Genomic DNA, 19,466 nt, shown 5'->3' with positions numbered 1-19,466 from the left:
AGGTTTCAGTGAGATATAGCTCAGCAATGGTAGGAGAGATTCTTAAATATTGACGTCGGTAAATATGCGACTGGATCGTGCAACATATAGAAAAAAAATCATATCGTCCAGTGTGGCGTTCGAACCCATGACCATGAGATTAAGAGTCTCATGCTGTATTTTTTTTTCTTTTTCTGAAATATTCTTTATTCAATAGCCGTTATGTACATATTTTTTGATACGGTCAGGTGGTGAATAATCCACGGTTTGCTTGCTTAAATACTCATTTGATGGTCTGGTCGTGGTGCGACGCTCGCCATCGGTGCGGGGGTTACATTTTTTTTTTGTTTTCGCTCGCTTCTTATGTCTATTTCTGTTTCGCTATTTGTTACAGCTTATCTATGTATGTATATACATACATTTTTTTTTCTCTCTTGATCTCGTGAACTCAAAAAGATCCGCTCCGCAGAGGGCTCTGAAAAAAACGTCCCCGAGGGTTTTTTTTTCTTGGTTGTTCTTATAGCCTATCTTAATCTAATTCTTAACCTATATCCTATTTACAATATATACACACATGCACTTCTTCATTCCGTTTCGTCACTCGTTCATTCATTCACATTCATTCGGGGTTGTGCGCTTCGCGTTTGGTTTCTGGCGTTTTGTGCTTTTGTACATTTTTTGCTGTTTTGTTTATGTTTCCTATGTCGACGGTGTTTGTGTTCTTATGTTGGTGTGTTGTTCCGTTGTTTCGCTGTGTGTGTGGGGGGGGGGGGGGTTCATGTAGCCACCAATATTTTTTTTTGTTTAGTCTGTCTTTGTTGTTTTGGTTTCTGTCTGGTATCGTCATGTTGTATACGAGTTTTTGTGTTGTGTGTTTGCTGTTTGTGTGTGGTTCGTATCGTATTCGTTTGTCGTTGGATGTTCTCTGTATGTGTTATATTATGGGGATGTTGTTGGGGTCTGTTGTCCTGCCCGTTTTGTCCAGAAGTGTGAATGCCTCGGGGGGGATGTAGCCTGTCTGCATTGTTTTTATGTAGTATTCATCGTGTGGATATGTTATGCTGTATATTAGTGAGTTTGTTTTTATTGTTCGTGTGTTGGCGAAGTAGTTTCGTGTGATGTTGAGTATGTGGTTGTCTATTCGTGGTATGTTTGCGGTGTTGTACAGTGTTTTGTTGCTTATGTAGGTTTTGCATTGTGTTGTTTCGTTTCTGTGTAGTCCCGTACAGATTCTCAGGCACTTCCTCTCGAAGGCTCTGATTTTTTCCATTGTGGGTGGGCTCCTGTTGTACCATACGGGGCATCCGTATGTTAGTATTGGTCTGATGAGTAGCAGGTAGCATGTGGTCTTGATTTTATTGTTGAGGATTTTGGAGTAAAAAATTTTGCTGTTTGTTTGGAAGGCTATCTTTGCTTTCTGTAGTTGTGTGTTGATGTGTTTATTGAAGTGTGCTAGTTTGTCTATGTGTACTCCCAAGTATTTTACTGTATTTTTGTGTGGTATGTTCACGTTTGTGTTAGTGTGTCTTATTTGAAATGATTTGTATGTGTTTCTGTAGGCTTTTCCTTGGCCTTTTATTTTTTTCCTGAATAATATTGTCTCGCATTTTCCGACGTTTATTTTTAGTTTCCATGTGTTGTAGTAGTCTTGTATTTGGTCGTATAGTTTCTGTAGTTGGTCCTGTAGTCTTTTTATGTTTTTTCCTTCTATGTATATTATTAGGTCGTCGGCAAATTGTATCGTTTTTGTGTCCGTCGATGTCGGTATTCCGAATAGTAGTGGTAGGTCTGTGTTGTAGAGGTTGAATAGCGTCGGTGCTGTCACTGTTCCCTGTTGTAATCCGTTTGTTATGTCTTATGTTGTGTCCGATCTTTGTTTATTAATTTGTGTGTAGAATTTTTTGTTATGTATCATGTTTGCGATAATTTTTGTGAAGTGTGGGGGGTATTTTTTCTTGATTAGCTTGTATATCAGCCCTTTGATCCACATCGTGTCAAAGGCCTTCTCGATATCGATCAAGCCTGCTGCTACTGTATTGTTTTTGTGTAGTGCGTGTTGTATGTCCGATGTTAATTTGTTGAGTGCGTGTATTGTGCTGTGTTTGTATCTAAAACCGAATTGCGTGTCTGGTATTATGTGTTGTTCTTCCATGTGCTTTTCTAGTGATGTTTTGATTATTGTTTCGAATACTTTGGATATGTTGGGTAATAGGCTTATTGGTCTGTAACTGTTCGGGTCGTCTGGTTTTTTGCCTTTTTTTTATGGGGATTGTTTTTGCGGTTTTCCATGCGTCGGGAAAGTGGCTATTATTCAGGCAGTGGTTGAAGAGTTTGGAGTAGTCGTTTTGTATTTTGTCGGATAGGTTTTTGAGGACTATATTTGGTATGTTGTCCGGTCCGGTGGATTTCTTATTGTTTATTTTTCGAAATATGTCCTTTGTGCGTTTAGCGTTGGTGAAGTAGTCTGCGTATTGTCTGTCCGTTGGGTTGTTTGCAGGATTCGTTCTTGTGAATGTTGTTAGCTGTCTTTGTGCTGCTTCTTCGATTCGTAGTTCGTCCATGAACTTGTTGTATGTTTCCTCTATTATTTTGGTGTGTCTCAGTTTTTTGTTTTGTTGTTTTGTAGCGTTCGCCGACGCGAAGCTCATGGCTAATATGTTTAATTTTTGTCTTTCGTCTGTTATTATGTAATTCCCGTTTTCGTCTTTCGGTAGCTTTGTTGGGTCTACTTTTGCATTTTTGAGTACTGTAGTCTTGTTCTTGTCTATGGTCAGTTTCTGTATGTCTAGTGATTCTTTTTTCCTCAGTAATTTGTTCAGTTGTGGGAATGTCTTTTGGGAGTTTATTGGAATTTTTTTGATTTTGTTCTCCCAGTGTGTGTTTACCGATTTTTGAAATTCGGTTTTAATTTTTGTTTTACATTTTTTTAGTAGGTCTCTTGTTTCTGTGATCGTCTGTCTGCTGTATTGCGTTGGGTTTCTGTATTCGTTGCGTAGTATTGTTAGTAGTTTGCTTTTTGTCTTCTGTAGTTTGATTATGTCAGTGTTTACGTATAATTCTGCCGAGTTGTAGCTGGGTAGGGTTGGGATGTCTTTCACTATTGCTTCGTTCATTGTCGCTGTGAGGTCTGAAAGGAATCTGTCTATTTCCGCGTTCGTGATGTTTTGTTCTTTTGGTATTTCTGTTTTCCAGTTTTTGGTCAGGTTTCGTTGGAATTTTGTCCAGTCCGTTTTTTGGTAGTTGCGTGGTTGTTGGGGGGTTGTAAACGGTATGCTGTCTTCTGCCGTCGGTAGTGAGATCTGTATGTCTAGTGCTCGGTGGTCGCTGTCTGTGTCTATTGTGGGGATGGTGTCGATTTCGTTGCCGTTTGTGATGCGTAGTCTACTGTCTATCAGTCCTATGTCTATGTGTGCGTTGCTGTGTGGGAATGTGGGCAATTCGGTTTTGATTAGTGTTGTGTTGTAATTTATAGTGTTATATTGTAGCCAGGTGTTCAAAGCCCTTCCTCTGGCGTTGTATGATCTGTTTCCCCATTGCGGGTGTTTGGCGTTTAGGTCGCCGACTATTATGTGGTAATTTTTATTGTTTTGTAAGTCCAGTTGGTTGAATATGTTCGACAGTTCCTTGGTGAATTCGTCTGTTTGTGTTCCTGGTGCGTACACTGCTACTATCATTAGTTGTTTGTTTTGTTTTAGTTTTATTTTGATTGTGGTGGTTTCTATTATCGTGTTTTCATGAATGTTTTGCATGTGTTCGTGTGGTATGGTGTTTTTTATTAATATGGCTACACCGCCCCCGTTGCCGCCTTCTCTGTCGCTTCGTATTAAGTCGTAGTTCTTAAATTTCGATCTGTGTTGTTTTTTTAGTTTCGTCTCGTTTAGTAGCAGTAGGTCGGGTTTTTCTTTGTTTAGTAGTTCTGTTACGACGTATCGTCTTTCATTGGTTACTATTGAGTTGATGTTTGCGGATATGATTTTCAAGTTTCGATTATCCATTGAAGGGGCTGTAGGTGTCCATGTCGTCATTGTGAGGGTTTATTCCGTGGTATTCGTTGTAGAGGTGTGTGATTTTTTGTGCGTTTTCGTCTATTCTGTTTTCTATTCTGTTGATTTGTACCGTCATGAATGTTTTGAGGTCTTGGAAAAGGGCCTCTAGTGTGGGTGGTGTACGTGTTTGTTGTCTGCTGTCCAGTGTGTGTTGTGTGTTGGGTGCGGTGGGTGGGTTTGTGTGGTAGCTGAGAGTCTCATACTGTACCGACTGAGCTAGACAGACTACTGAAAGGGGGTGTAATATCTACATAGAAATACGGATTTCGTAATTCCTCATTGACAATTTAAACTTTTCAAAATGATGATTGTGATTAGCCTGTTATTTTAATGGTTATTGATCATAAACACTTATATTGATATAAGTAAACGGAGAGAATAATAATATAATGCAACCTATCTTACGATAAATTTAAATGGAATTATAATCGAATATAAATACAATTATAATTAAAACTAATTGTAATTATTGTTATACTATGATATGAACATAATGATATTACAGTTATAGTATATTTCTAATTGATTGTAAGTACAATACCAATTGCAATTCTAATTGAATAAAAATATAACCATGATTATAAATATAATTAAACACAACTGTAATTACAATTACAATTATAATGTAATGTACATTTTTATAGATATTGCGACACAATTCAATGCAAGAATCTTCAAGCAACTAAAGGAGGAACTTAAAAGTATAAAATAAAGGTAGATGCAAATAATCCATGTACTTATAATACTTGCTATCCTTAAACTTACAATTTTTCATACTATTCATTACAGTATAATAGATTTCTGAATTTCTTACAACCGAGTTTCAAGAATCCAAAACAGTAGTCTTCAGTTCAAAGGAACTAAAGCAAAGAAATTTAATTCTCACAAAATGATATGTGAGATTAACATTGTAACGTTTTGTTTACTTTAGCTGTGATCCATTTTTGAGTCAGGTTCCAAGTGGAAAGGGACTGGCAAGGAAATTTATTTTTCGTCTCACAGTAATTTCGTCGAGTTCCCTGTCTCTTTAATAAATAATGCTCCTTTGTAGCAGCTGATCCTATCAGTTGGCTTGATCCCTCGCTCCAAGGGCTTGGCTTAGATCAGGCATCGGATAATACTGGGCCATCAACACTGATTATACAATACATCAATAGAATAAGCGGTCCCTTGACAGTACAAAGGGATTTATTTCTTATATAACATCTAGTAGATACAGTGTGACGTTCCTACGAAATTATTGAACGGATAAATGATCGGTTCTTAGCTTCCCTCTAGATCTTTGAATGTTTATAATAAACATTCTCGTATTTCATACAGGCTGTATCGTACCAGCGATTTTCAAGATAAGTTTCATACGTTTATTCATTCAAATTTATTCATTTTATTTATGAGCGGAACGAGGTTCTATGTTCCGTTTATTATCGCGAAATCTTTGCAACGTTTTCAGGTAATTGTGAAACTGGTGTAACCGTATAAATACTTTGCAATATCTTAGAGTTGTAAGACATTTGTTCTACAATCAATCATCTAATGCAATGGTAGTGTTTTTTCCTTGCCCTGTTTGTTACTCTTGTTTTATCGGTAGCAATTTACAAGAGGAATAATAAGTTGTTACTTATCGATTCATACGTGTCGTGAAGATTAAATATTGTTAGGACTTAACACTCTGTTTTGTAACAATCATCAAATGAAAATAACTATTTGCGGTTTTGTTTACACGCATTGATCATTGCGTTTTGCATCGGGTTTTATTCCAATACCAAATAAAATTTCTTTAATAAAATTTCTATTTTACTGATGTAAATAATTCTAATGTTTATTAATTCTTCGACAGATAATATGGTATCAAATACGTGGCGAAAACTTTAAAATAAATCTTTCAAATCATTATTATTCTTCAGTTTACATGAATCGAAAGGAAACGCTATTTTCAGTTTATAAATATTTAAAATGTATGAAGAATGTGTAGGTTATTTCATTTAGTATTTCAAACATGATTAATAATAGATAGAGCAACTGTTACAAGTCTATTCAGGAAATAAATCATAAGATAAGGGATTAAATGGAATCACTACCTGATTCATGATTGTAAAGCAAAAGTAGCGTTTGCAACCTTTAACTACCGATTCCAGGGATCAACAAGAAATATTTAGCAATGAAATATGTTGAACATGTATTGCTAATTTATTTTTTCTACCTGACTCAGACACCTTAACAAAAATTATAAATTATGTATGTATATATATATTTCACTCTTTTAACACCAGTGTTTTAAAGACATCACTTAATTTCTCACGCATTTATAACTAATTTGCATTCTTAGTTAATCACATCAGACTTAATAAAATAATAAATTTACCATTCAAATGGTCATTTATTAATATTTTTAAATTACAATTTAAACGGTCCAAAACATTGATGCTTATGAAATCGTCGAACACGTATTTATTTTCATTACAGTGAATAGATTCGGTGTGAAGCTAGCATTAACCGGCAGTATTTGCAATTCGCCGGTGCTGGCAGGTTTCCAGGGGATGCGTGCTAGCACGATGAGATTTTTAGAAACAGCCTGCTTCCCCTTCCTTGTCCCAGCGCGTTTGCTCTTTCTCTGTCTTTTGTGAGAGTACGTGCATGGGTCGATGCACGATCATCGGGTTTTCTGGGTTAATCACCGAGCTTTTCGACGTACGCACGGGACCGTGTTCAATGTGCACGCTCTCTCGCGATCGTGTTTCTATTCTGTCTCGATAAGCGACACGCTTCGAAGTTTCCGTGTGTTCCTGAAACGAGCGACGATCTACTGATATTAAAATATAACGGTTGTTTCAGTAATTAGAATTATGTTTTACTTGATTAATGACGTGCTAGGCAGACCGTAGTATGTATATTATTAATAATCATGGAAATATCAAAGAAAAACTCCTTAAAATTAGAAGATTTAGATGCAAATATTATGCTAACAATGTTATTAACAATATTAATTATTATTAGTTATTAATATTAGGATTGTAATATTAGTATGTAGCCCTTAGAATAGCGAAATTTTCTTTTTTTGTTTCACTTTGAAATAAAATGAAATTAAAATGGATAACTAGATGTAAATTCTAATAAAACCCTCAAATGATAGAACCTCTTACTTTGAGCATAACGCTTCAATTCATGCTGCTTGTTTGCCCAATCGAAATTTTTCATTGCACTCTGGGACGCATTATCTCGTTGATAGTTTAAGGATTAATTTATCCAAGAACGTTTCGCAATAACTTTATTTTCTCGAGAACTCAGAAATAGGAATTATGTAGATCACCATCACTCTACAAGGTTAACAAGTCATATGCGTCGATATGAACGCATCTTTCGATCGCTGAGTATTCAAATAGAAAAGAAGTGATGTACTTAAAAGTTAGAAGTTCGAAAAAAGTAAAAGCGAAAAAATTTGAATACTACTTATAAAAGTTAGAAGTTCGATGCAACGAATCCTACTTATAAAAGTTGTAAATTAAAATAAACAGTGAAAAATTATCCATAACAGTGAAAAATTAAAAAAAAAGAAACAAATTCTGCCTATAAAAGTCAGAAGTTCAAGAAAATAAGAGCCCATCCATAACAGTTAAAAGTTCAAGAAACTAAAAAGTTTATCAATAAAAGTTAAAAGTTCAAGAAAGGAAATCCTTTTAGTAACAGTTAGAAGTCCGAGCAAACAAATTCTATTTATAAAAGTTAACAGTACATTATCCGACCCCGGTTTTCATTTGTCGTCATAAAGGCGGCATCGACCGATTGATGTCATTGTTGCCGTCATCGGCGGCGTGTGGACGTGTCTGTGTCCACGTATATCAGTTAGAGCCGCGGGATCGACGAGCGCAATTGATTTTTCCTCGAACCAGTCGGTCCGCGATCCGTGATTAATCGCCGGTGATACACTCGGCGTAAACAGCGTCGAACGCTCCCGTTCGTGAAGCGGTACAAATCGTTATTTAGCGGCGCCGATGCCAGAGGATGAGAATCGCGGGATGATGTACAGCGCGAGAACGGGTTTCGCTCCTTGATGAAACGCTGGGCTGACGTAACACCGTATGCAGCGACGATATAATCTCGACAATATAGTATCAATGCATGCGTCACTAATCTCCGTTGCCCCGTACTATCGTCACGAACAGATTAGTCCAACAGCTACGTTGTCACTGTATTCAATTGCGAGGAAAGATTGCTGTAATTGGACAGCTTTGGATGGCCGAATTCCGAGCTCAGGGCGATTTGAATCGAAAAATGAGTTGTTTCCAACGGTTCAATTGAGATTTCAAAAGGAAAAAGGTTGTTATAGATGTTAGGTTCATCATTGTAGTTGTTATGTATCATCAATATAATGTATCGCGAATAATTTGTTCCTATTATTTTAATTATTTAGAAGCGTAATAAACTCTTAGGAAATTTGGTAAATGAAAGTGGCATGTATATAAGGGGCACGAATAACGTGAATAAAAATAAAGTTTATAATGTAATTTGAACGATTTCGGTCGCGAGACAAGTTGTTTGCAACGATTTGATTGGAACTTTGAAAGAAAGGGTTGTTACAGATTTTAGGTTGATCATTGTATTATAAATCATTTTTCCCCTTATTTTAATTATGTTATAGGTGTTGTAGACTTTTAGGAAATGTGCTAAATGAAAGTGGCAGTTTATGTCGTTTTATGTATTGTAATTCCGTGAGCCACAAGTAAAATGAATTATGAATATTTTATCAGTTTTACAAGGTACAGAAATCTTTATTAGATAATGTGATTCGATTCAATTAGAATTTTGTAAAGAAACGACTAACTGTGGATGTCAAATTAATGTAATTTCAATGTACCTTTTGGAAATTCATAAGTGATACAAATATTTTCTTCATTCTTATGTTTCAGAATAAAAGTACCATCAGAGTAATTTCAGTAAGAGTATAATACATTTAGTTTATGATTTTATAATGTATGAAAAGAGTAATTATCGATATACTAATGACATATACTTTAAAATGAGTTCATTTTAAATGCTCAACGAATCTTCTTAACAATACCACTCAGTCTGTTTGTAAATACTAGGAACGTAATCTGCACGAAACCATATCGCGAGACGAATAATCATGGTTGGATGCGAGGTCAGCGTTTAATGGGAGAAAGATGCGGTATAGAAGCTAATAAATTGAATGGTGTTGGACTTTGTAACGTGCTCAATAATAATTTTAAAAGGAAACTGACAAGCATTACAAGCGATTCTTCCGGTTTCTAGGAACGTAACCATTTCTTCCCACAATTTCCCAGAAAGCAGCATATTTCAGGCTAGAATTCTCTCCTCCAAATAAAAAACTTTGTTCTGTATAACTCTATGAAATTATGTGAGTTAATTCACTGAGATTAGTGTGTTTGTAATTAGTCTCATTTTTCCCCATTTACATTCACCGATCTATAAAAACGTTAAGAAAAGAAATGAATCATGAGACAGGACTTTCACTTCTTTATCATACTCAATCACATTTCACATTCCATACTCTTCAGATCATAGTTGAACCAAGCAGATGCGAAGTCGTTAGTACTCATTCGCAGCAACGATAAAAAAAACAAAAGAATTTAACATTTCTCAACTTGGATCACATTAGATTCCATATCTTTACATCTCGATCTTAAAGCAAAAGTAAAAACAAGAAGTTAGAATTTACTCTATAAATTAATAACTACACTGTAGATCTTTGCAAATTCAAATGTTTGAGAATATGATTAAAAAAACAGAATTACGATGGAAACTAGTTTTTCCTAATGAACCCTATAAAAAGCACTACACTTTGGGTATGTTATATATTTTTCCAAATTGCGTGCATCCTGCGCAGTGTTGCATTTTAAAATTGCATGCATTCTGTGCAATTCTGTGTTTCAAAATTGCATTCAGTCTGTGCAATTCCATACTTTAAAATTACGTGCATTCTGTGCAATTCTGCATTTTAAGATTGCGTGCATTCTATGCAATTTTGCATTTTCGAATTTCCCACAGTTGCATAAAAATCCGCTAACAACTCTGACATAAGGGTATCGTCCTGAAATAGGGTGTAAACAAAAAAGATGAGAAACACGTGAATGTTCAGCAGGCTTTATTCATTGCAACGCACGTAAACGTTTCGCTCTCGGTAGTTCTCGCGGAAACAGAGAGAGAAAGAACGAAAGCTCTATCGACAAAGGTTCTCCGCGGTCGTGCGTGACTTCTAATATTGAGAACTTGACACATCGGGAAGTTAGTGGCTTGCCGCCAAGAATCTTCGCTTCGGGGAAGCCCCCCACACTCGTTCGCTGGACGACGACCCTGAATCACTCGTATCGTAATGCTCTATCCACAACAATACCGATTCCATCCGATCTTGATTTTGATTAACACCTTGTTAACCGGTCACAATTATACTCATGTTTATCGGTCCAAGGTGCTCATGAATTTCGTTGGATTTGCAGTTACATTAATGTATGTCTGAAAACTATATACAGTGAACATTGGATAATTACATCATCGTGATTCCCATCATATCCCCATTAGATTCCTCTTAACACACCATAGCGATCAACGACTGATGGCAGTTGAAGGGTGTAAATAACATGATCCGACTATTGTCCAACTCGATGATTTCAGCGTCTCTTTCTTTTCTATTCGCAGTCCTCTTCTATATTCGGAACTTCAATCACGTATTATACGAAAAATTATAATCGTAATTCTATCGTGTTTGGTGTCATTTTAATCAGAAAAACATAAGAGTTTTTCAATCAACATTGTAGTATTAATTAAATACTAATATTCTTAATGTTACAGTCACTAATATTAATAATTGATAATAATTAATATTATTAATAACATTGGAATATTAGTATTTAATTAATCCAAGAACATTTCACAAATGCTTTCTTTTCTCGAGAACTCAGAAATTATAGTTAGACCACAATTATTCTGAACCACTCAAACATTACCATCATTTGTTAATAGGTAATTTAGAATTTTTAATACTTTTTACAGCTGTATTGCATTCTAAAAAGCGGGATAAGTGTTATTTAAATAATAAAAAGAGATAAAGCCACTGGGGACGGTATCAGGGTCAATTCCCTGCACCGACATTGTCCCTAAAGAGTTAAAGCTCGTACCATCGAAAAAAGTGAGCTTCGAACCTGATCAACGTTGCGGAAAAATGTCAATTATAGGAAGTAACGTTGTAACGTTGCAACGTTGCAGTAGCTTCGTTTTATGTTCCACCGGTCTTCTCCAATATTCGAGACCAGTTAATCGATCCTCTGAGGACAATGTTGTTACGGACATTCAGAGAATGATCATTTTATATCGTGGTTACTGAACCTGCTACACATAGGGACATTATTCTGAAGACGTAGCTGAATATTCGTGCACACATTATTTTATAACTGAACCTTTTGTTGGTAATCTTCGAACATTTTGAATTCTGGACCATTTAGAACCGAAATGAATATTTTATCAAATTACAGAAGACGTACTTAATAAAATTTCATTAAACAAAATTAAATTGTTCCAAATGGCGCACTGCATTTCAGAATATTTTTTAACGTAATAGAATGTACACGAAAAATATTGAATATCACTTAAGATACATGATGATTTTGAAATCTTTGAAACACTTTTACTTTCATTATTTTAAACCATTTAATTTTTAACAAATTATAACAATTTTCATTCACCTCAAAAGACTTGTAAAATGGAAAATTTACATTAAAGGAACCAAGTAACAAACTGTGAATAACTGTTGATAAAATTTTTGCAGGTGTACGTACATTAATTTAATCATTACTCAGAATCGCATATTATAAAATAATGATAAGGTATGTTTGTTCCAGTTAAAGATCCGTTTCATACACGATAATATTTCGACATGTTTTACAAAGAGAAGACCCTTGATCGAATATTTCGCAATACTTTTGTATGTGCGACCTATAATCGCAGGAGTTAGTGCAGACTGATTCATTTGATACGATGAAGAATGTATGAGTAGGTGTGTTTATTCTAGCGTGATTCAGATTACGGAATTATCATGAGTCGCGGGGGCTTTGCGAGTTTAAAAACGATTAAATTCAAAGTTGATATATTGTTTTAGTCTCTTCAAATTAATGAGTTGAATTCCTTTGACTGACAGTCATGTAGGAGGTTGCAAAAGCCTGACTATCTCCCGTCAAAGTGCAATATGATTGATGGTATATTGATTTCAATATTTAGATTAACACGTCGTGTTTACGAAATCTTAATACAATCAAGAAGAACTTATCAAATTATACGAAAGAACAGGTCGGAAACATCAAATAAAATTCTCTTGCAGTCAATTTGGTTTCCGAGAAAATTAACATGGAAAGCTCGCGTGACACATATGTATTGTTTACATGAAGTAGAAACAGTAAGTCACGAACAGACACGTCAGCCAATTCTATATCAACTGTCGGACATGGAAATTACCTAAGTAAAAGAAGCAGTCAAAATAGATACGGTTGATTATTCAACTCGTTTGAAAAATAGTTACATTATTTTATTTATCGAGCTCTGCCAGTGACGTATGTACAATAATTTCCCTCTTTGGCCACTGAAATACAAATAAAAAGATATTAAACAACCAAGCGCAAACAATGGTCCCCGAGACTTCTATGGCCAATCTGTCCCCACTTCTCCAACCTTGAGTCCACAAGCCACATCCGATGTCTCCATTGTGAAGACATTACCCTTGCACTTTAAACGAACGATTTAAGCGAACTAGAGAGAGCTGGTAATGACGCAGACCTCGATATTTTTTTACGAGAATCGAATGTTTGGTATGTGCGTCACATCGGCGACGGGGCGTTCCGCAAATTTTCCTCCGTCTATTGATTGGAGCGGTGTCCGGGCCAATATCGGTCACGGAAAAATTGCCGGTCTGCGGTGGAATGTCTTCTGTACTGAAACGAAAAGCAGATTATTTAATTAACCTACGATAATCCGTGGCCGCTCGGCGCTAGCTGAACAACACGCGGTGTCGTCTCGTGTCAAGGCTGTGCGCTCCGTTTGTCGCGTCTTTTCTCAACTCCGATTTTCCATTTTCGCTGAATGCAAATAGCGCGGCAATCGCACGCGAATGGAGACCGCCGTTCTTCCTTCCTTCCGCCTTTTCGCTCTAATTATGTGCCGCAAGCAGATGAAGTTTTTTACGGGCTCGCAACAAAGAGCCGTCGCACCAAAAAAGAAGAGGAACGGAAACAGAGAACGGTTTCGATCGATTATCCCGTGGACTCATCGCGGTATATGACGATATTTTCGGTCGAGGGGTTTTCCATTGGGTAGACGTTTCCACCGATACGATCCGTTCGATCAAATTAATTCAACCCTCTGATCGGCTGCCAGAAGTAAACGGTTTCCTTGTGCTCGTTGCCAGGGTCTGGTTAATACCGTTCCTTTGTCGAGTGTCAAACTGCAAATTGAATAAAAAGGGTGAGCATCGGTCAAAGGCATGAATGGGAATTGGTTGATTATAATTAGATAAACTAGTGTTTATGGACATTTTTCGGCACAGTTGACACGTCCGGTGTTGTCGTTACGTTTAGTGATAGTTTTTATGGTTACGATATTTAATTAATAGAGTAATTCACTGTTAAACTAATATACGTGAAAATTTTGTTGAATTGAAACAATTTAATTAGTAAAAAAGAAAATAAAAATTTGTTATGCCAATGAAGTGAAATTTATAGAATTTGTTACATTAATTACATTGTTCATTGTTTCGTATCTTATAGGGACTGACAAAACGGAATTTACTGTATATATACCATGTATGAGAGGCTTTAAATAAAAAATCGTGTTATAGTTACATATGACTCATGCGTTAGCTAAAGTGCAATGTAATGTGCTTGCAATATTTTCTGGTCTAATCTCTAATTATATTTTTCAAAATAATACCAAATTTCAAAAGAATGCCGGATTTGCATAGAAACCACGTCAGCGAAAGCAGTTTATTTAACCTCCAACCGTTATCGATTCATCGTGAAAGAAGCAATAAAACCCGACTGCACCACGTACTGGATTAATATTTTATTACATTCCTGTTACAATTGCAGCTGCACGCTGCATTGGAAATAACAGCACGCGACGAAGATTACTTGCGCGACGAAAAAGTGGCGACCATTGATACGCAGCCTTGGTTTTTATTATTCGCGGTCGCTTCTGGTACAAAACGAATCGAAAGATTAATGTTAAATTATCGCTCGGTTTATAATTATCCCGTGAGCGACATTGACGTTGATTTTCTAATGACAATTCCGTATATGTTACGCAAAATGTGTAACAGCCGTCGAACACTTCGAATAGAATGTATTAAACAGTAATTGCTTCTTTTGGAACCGGCTCGTTGAAAATATACTGGCTATTATTTTTTTTACCAAGTCAAGTTACAAATAATTTCAGAAATAACAGTATTTAAAACAATTTACTGTTCTTATAACAAAAGAAGAATGAAATCTCTTCAACAGTCGATTTATTATAAAACTGAAACGTAAATAAAATTGTAAATATTATTGATATTTCTTTTATAAAAAATAGTTTCCTCTGCACATTGGTAAAATCTACTTGAAACATTAGAAGAAAAAGAAATTATATTGTTTATTATAACAATAAATTATTATTATAAAATATTCATTTTGATGTACATAGGTTGATGTATAGTCAATAAAGCTGGAGCTTTCATCGCCTGGATAGCTCAGTCGGTAGAGCATCAGACTTTTAATCTGAGGGTCCAGGGTTCGAGTCCCTGTTCGGGCGTTTCTTTTTTCCCTTTCCGGGCTGTTCTTCGATCTTAAATATATACGAAGCAAAGTAGGTTAGTATCAAGCAGAAAAGCGTATGTTTTCAGCGCCCGGATAGCTCAGTCGGTAGAGCATCAGACTTTTAATCTGAGGGTCCAGGGTTCGAGTCCCTGTTCGGGCGTTTATTTTTTTTCCGTTGAATCATTTTTTTATGTGATCTTTGTTGTAATAGAATACAGCGCGTAATGATTTTTAACATTTTAAACAATACATGTATTAATTAAATTAATTTTATTAGTCTTGTGCATATAGAACTTGGACGGTATGCTGCTGACATAACCCTACCGTATGCCATACGCCTTTGGTGAACCTGTCTTGTATTTGCCACGGTAATACGGAATGCGATTACACACCGGTTTCCAATCGGCAATCCAACTTGCTAACAGTATGGTAGCTACGCCATAAGACAACGCAGACGTTTTCCTACGCAAGGAGAAGTTATATTGAAATGTGCAACCGTTCGTATTGATTTGCAGAACATGGAGTTGCTGCGGATTAAAAAGTTCGTTTCATTTATACGTCAAAGGGCATCAACGTTTATGATAATATTTATATTTTTTTAATGTTAGGGGACTCGGAGTTATTAATACATGATTTCCTCAATGCCGTAGACTTCAATTTTAATGAATTCTATTTGAATTTATGATCTGTCATCTAGCAGTAAATCTGTCAGTGATGGGTATAGGAAGTTGTATTAACAATTTACCATACAGCAGCCCGTTCCACGATGACTGACCATTTTCCGTAATATGAAAGATATTTCCCACGACGAAAGAACATTTTCCCGTCAACACGTTCGATGTCAACGAAACGGTATTTGCTATTAACATAGCGACGCACGCGAGACAGCCACGAATCGCGATTTACGTCTTCTTCGCGGAATGTTCATTGCGATTTAATGTTCTTAAATTTCAAATAAATATTACGTAAATCACGCATGAAACTGTTTTATACAGGATAAACTGGAAATATAATATTCTGAAAAAATTGGTAAAATGTCTACCTTTATAATGGAATATTTGTTACTGGCAGTTTTTTCACTTTTCTAAAATTGAATTCCATTCTGACATTTTGTCATTGAGACGAATATGACTTCAATAAATTAATAGCGATTTCAAATTTATTCTTCGATCATTGCAATCGAGATGACATTGAAATCATATGGAAACATGTAATAATACGTCAGCGGTAGCGAATGTTCCAATAAAACGAATTATCAAACTATCAAAAAAGTCCCTAGACATTTTCATTCTCATAAATCACATTCCAAAGACAGTATTTTTCCTCTCAATTTCACTTTCTCTGAATATAATCTATGCGAGTAAACATTTCTATAGACGTTTATATTCCGTTTATTAACATCTCAAAAGGCACGAACATCGGGACCGCATCTAAAATATTGTAGTACAAATCGCGCGTAACAATTCCCTCGACGAAAGGTTCTCGGGATCGTGATCAATCGCGTTTATCTAATCTCGGTCTAGGGGAGATAGATTTTTCGGAGTCGAATAATAGGAAACGCGATACTTTCTTCACGTAGGCTGCTCCGCAGTCGAGGCTGTAAATAAGATCCATACACGTTATGTAAATGAACGCACACGTGCGTTTCCGCGCGTCCGTCTGGAATGTTGAGAAAACATATTTCAGATCGGCTGTCCGTCGCAGGTCGTCGCGTCATCGCGTGAGTCGTGCACGCAAAAATTATTGTTGTTCGAGCAACCGTGTCGCGCTTATCTATTTCTAAAAAACGAATGTCGAAAATATGAGACGTTAAGCAAGAACCGTGTATTATCTGCTGGAAAAGTTGATTAACCTTGCTATGTAAAAGCCGGAGAAATTTCGTCAGAAAGGAATCGGTCCTCGTCCGCGTCGTTCGTCAGAAATTCACATTTTGTTTACCCAGCCAGCGCAATATCTTGATGAACGATCCCGCGAAAAGGTTCGGTCGTCTATCCCGTTATCATGGGACGTATTAAGAGTGTTTTCCAACTCTCGTGTCTCATTCTTATCGAAAATATGGGACGGACGTGACGCAATCGTGTCACTTTCGCGCGTAACCGCATCGATTCCGAGCCCCGTCCCTCGTTGTCTGCATTCCCCGATGGAGACGAGGCAGTTTGATCGAAATGGGAATAAACAGAAACACGAGAGATGAATTATAGATGCGCACGTACACACGCGCGTACACACAGACACACACAAACTTCGGTAGATAGTATATATTATTTCATTTAATGCGTACACCAGGAGAACAGGTTAATTCTTCATCTTTTTCGTGAGCTTTTCTTTTCAAGGCGATTGATCATTCTTGTTCGATGAATATTGAAATAATTTATATTATCATTCAAAGTAAATTTTTTTCAAACAGATTTTATTCAACTTTGTGCATATATAATGAGAGATATTAAGGAAACAGGATTCCTACTTATTCTTTCTTTTCCATCCTCTTATATTTGTTTCTGATTTATCTGTAATAATAGAAGTATTCTAAAATAATCTGAAGCAGAAAGATTATTAACACATTGTTGACCGGCACAACAACTAAACGATCTAAATAAAGTGCAATATACTTTATTTATACATAATGATTTGAAATGAAACTTTAGACATATCTTTTACATAACTTTGAATATTTTGCTTTTCCAAAATTCTATATTGCCCTGCGTTTCCAGAATTGAAATAGCTAATGCAAGGTACAAGTTAACTCGTGACCAGCAATTTTAGAATTTCTCTAAAACTCTATCTATGGAATAGAACATTACATTAAAATTTCAACATTCGTTCCTATTTCTCCATTTAAAACAATCCACGTTTCCTTCTTTTTAACAAACTAATCGAACATTTTTCACAAAAAAGAAAACGAGTCTCAAAGGTAAACATTCTTTTTACACGTTTCATTTATTTTTGCAAAAGGTCATCCCCTATGGTTTGTATCACACTTTCAGCTCTATCCTACAGAAACTCCTTTCGTTTCCATTTTTATTCAAGGGACCCATTCAGTTCCCGTTCCGTAAGAAATAATCGAGAACCCGGTCCGTGTCGGTTACAAAATAGAAAATAGAAGAGAACGACGGAGGCCGGTCGAGCCAGAAAAGCGGTTATTATCGAACGATAAAACCGACTATGAATAATCGCGTGGACACGAGGAAGATGACTGCGCATGTTTCGCGGAATGCATTTATTTTTCCTTCCACGAATTCCGTAATCGCGCCTCCGCCCGGTCGTTCCGATTTACTGTCCGGCCGGTGGTTACTTTTCCATTTTTGTTTTTAACAGTGCTCGTAAAATCATACGCTTTGTATCGAGCCGGCACGGGGTTACACAGGGCCACGTTTTCCGACCTTTTTCCGGTGTGGAAAGTTTCCCGTACGCACGTGTCCTCTCGGGAACCAAAAGATCGTTCGAGCCTCGTAAATCCCGTTCCGTGAACCCGCTCCGTGAACCCGCTCCTTTTAATACAAACTACACTAAAGCGTGTTGCCACCACGTGGCGTTACGTCAAATTCAGCCCACCGGTTTATTTTTCATTTTGCTGGGCAGAAGCATTGCTCTCTGAAGCTTAAAATATTCATGTCTTTTTTGTTAGCTACAATTTGAGAATAGTAAAGTTCTTCAGTGTTATTTGACTTCGTGTACAGCGAAACAGAAATGAAAAAATATTAGGAACGATGAACAACGTGGAATGTGGTATTAATTAATACAAATAAACGTTAGAATATTAAAATTAAAAATAAAAAGTTTTGCTTTCGCTCCGTTTTCTTATTTTTGGAAATAATTAAACAAGCCTACGCTATATCGGAGATATATTTTCGTTGAAATAGTTCACAAGTTTGTAGTTATATTCCAGTCTCTTTTGACAGTGGATGCCAGCTGATACTGTTCCACTAGACATAAAGTTGAATAATGTTGGAAAATCCTACCATCTCATAATTTTAAACAATAAAAGGATATATTTTTAACAGTATATATACTTGTAAAAATCTTTACTTGCTATCAGTTACACATAGGCGAACAGAAATATCGTAATCACTCATTTTCTGTAGCCTTCCGAGATTGTTTGCCTCTACATAAAACGTTCGCGTCATTATCCTTTTTGACAACCTGCGTCGGGAAAAACAAGACCCCGTATCCGCGTTTCGCAAAATTGTTTCGGTTCGCTCGTTGCGCAATCGCGTCGCGAACGTTCTTTCCGGGGCATATCGGTTCGTTACGTGAAAAGTTCGGAGACTGAAACGTGTGTTTATGGTTCGGTGATTGGAAATTGTCGACGGAGGTCGCCGATTGCGGGCGAAGTAGTGACGTACAGATTTTTTTTTCGTGCGTGTAACTTGTTTCGGCGATAAAACTGACCGAAAGTTGCCTAACAAGCTTGAAAACGATTTGAATTAATTTGAATTAATCACGTTTGAACTTGGAACATGTGCGATGAATTCAGCGTTTATAGCTCCTGCGTCAAGAGCGGGTTTTGATTGAAGTCATTTCATCGTGTTCCTCGGCGTTTGCAGTGATAGAAAAAACGATTCCGAAAGATGTAAAAGAAGATGAAAATGTTTTACGATAAACTTTCAGTTTAATAATATTCGACCGTGTG

At 36.4% G+C, this 19,466-nt stretch overlaps 1 protein-coding gene and 2 non-coding genes across 12 annotated transcripts in view; all 3 read left to right on the top strand.

The window, feature by feature from the left end:
- The window catches only part of Sesn (Sestrin), a 319,665-nt gene that overhangs the window by 184,359 nt on the left and 115,840 nt on the right, over positions 1–19,466 (top strand). The gene's annotated exons all lie outside the window — the stretch shown is intronic.
- Positions 14,759–14,831, top strand: TRNAK-UUU (transfer RNA lysine (anticodon UUU)). Its single transcript has one exon. It is a non-coding gene; the product is annotated as a tRNA-Lys (tRNA).
- TRNAK-UUU (transfer RNA lysine (anticodon UUU)) lies at positions 14,924–14,996 on the top strand. The gene has a single exon. It is a non-coding gene; the product is annotated as a tRNA-Lys (tRNA).

Source organism: Nomia melanderi, chromosome 9 (genome assembly GCF_051020985.1).
Source record: "Nomia melanderi isolate GNS246 chromosome 9, iyNomMela1, whole genome shotgun sequence".
Taxonomy (NCBI): Eukaryota; Metazoa; Arthropoda; class Insecta; order Hymenoptera; family Halictidae; genus Nomia; species Nomia melanderi.
The sequence above is the reverse complement of the archived record's forward strand: the minus strand, read 5'-3'. Positions and strand labels throughout refer to the sequence as shown.